Source organism: Plasmopara halstedii (genome assembly GCF_900000015.1).
Source record: "Plasmopara halstedii genome assembly, contig: Scaffold_2321, whole genome shotgun sequence".
In the NCBI taxonomy this organism is placed as follows: domain Eukaryota; phylum Oomycota; class Peronosporomycetes; order Peronosporales; family Peronosporaceae; genus Plasmopara; species Plasmopara halstedii.
In genome coordinates, this window is record NW_020189228.1 from 7654 (window position 1) to 9255 (window position 1602).

The following is a 1602-nucleotide window of genomic DNA, read 5'->3' on the forward strand; positions in this document are numbered from 1 at the left end:
GAAGGAGCAGAGCTCTGAGCTACCGGGCAGCATGCAAACACACGACGGTGTTTTGTCTGTGAAGGCTCTCGTCACCTTCGGAACGGATGCCCCATGCGCAAGGCGCGTCAAGGTTCTTCGAATTATCACCCCAATGCCTACCAGTCTGGTTCATCGCCGGAAAACGACACCACCACCATCGGTGTATCGGACAGGAGTCCCGAGCGTGGCTCGCGGGCTGGCCGTGGAGTGGCACGTACCCACTGAGCGCTGCTCAAGTTTCGGAGCAGTCGCTGTATGTCATGCGTGACATGATCGGCCAAGGGCCGAGGCATCGGCGGCGAGGCCCCCGTGATGCACATGAAGTGACACGTAAACCACTGAGCACTGCTCTCGTTGCAAAGCAGTCGCTGCATGCCATTGATGGCGTGGTCGGACAGAGTCCGAGGCATCTTGGGCACGGCCCTTCAGATGCGCGTGGAGTGGCACGTTATCCACTGAGCGAGGACTGCAAGGTTAGCAGCTCTTCATCGGATGTTGTAGATAAAATCGAAGCTCCAAAGAAACGGACAATGAGGGTGACACCGGACGACGCGGAGTGCGTGTTCACCCTGGTCTCACCGAGACGAAGGATCTCTTTACGGAGGCGACGGCGACGCCGTATGCTAGCTGGAAGACGCTGGGCGTTGATCATGATCCAGGCGTAGACGATGGCGCACAGTTACATATCCTCGTCAGCGGTATGGCCTCAAGGGCTGTCAAACGCACCAGCAACATTTAATTGTCATGTGACGCAGTTGTTCAGACCCCACAGGGCGTATGCACAGACATACTTTGACGACGATTTCGTTCACAGTCGTTTAGAGCACAAGGAGGACGGATGAGGAGAACCATCGTCCAATTAAGGTCGGTGCTCGAGTGCATGCGCACGAACAAACTGTACGCCAATGCAGACAAGTGCATCTTTGGCGCAGAAGAGATTCCCTTTCTAGGGTGCTTTATTGGGAAGCGTGGCCTTCGGGTGGATCCCGCTAAGGTCACGGCCATTGTATACTGGCCTGTTCCAAAAACGAGAAGGACTTGCGTAAGTGGCTTGGTCTCGCCATCTACTTACACAAGTACAGCGTAAACTTCGGAGAAATGGCCCGAACATTATCCATACTTCTTGAAAAAAATCGCGGAATGGTGTTGGAACACCGAACATCAGGAGGCTTTTGCCGGAGTCAAAGACAGTCTCCTGTGTGCACCAATACTGTCACTGCCAGATCTTGATCGTCAATTCAGCGTCATCTGTGACGCTTCAGACTTCACCATCGGCTGTGCACTGCTGCAAGCAGATGCCGAGGGGCGAGATCGGGTGATCGCGTTCGAATCTCGACTGCTCAAAGCTGCAGAGAAGAACTACTCAGTTTTGACAAGGAGCTACTTGCGATGAATTATACACTTGTCAAGTTCAGGGTCCACCTGCTCGGCTCCAAGCCGTTTGTGATCTATACAGATCATGCGTCACTACGCACTGCGACTCAGTCGCCCCGTCTCGTAAAGGATGGCTAGATGGCCATCCCTCTTTGCGGAATATAACTTCGAGGTGAAGTATAAGCCGGGAAAGCAAAATGCTTTGGC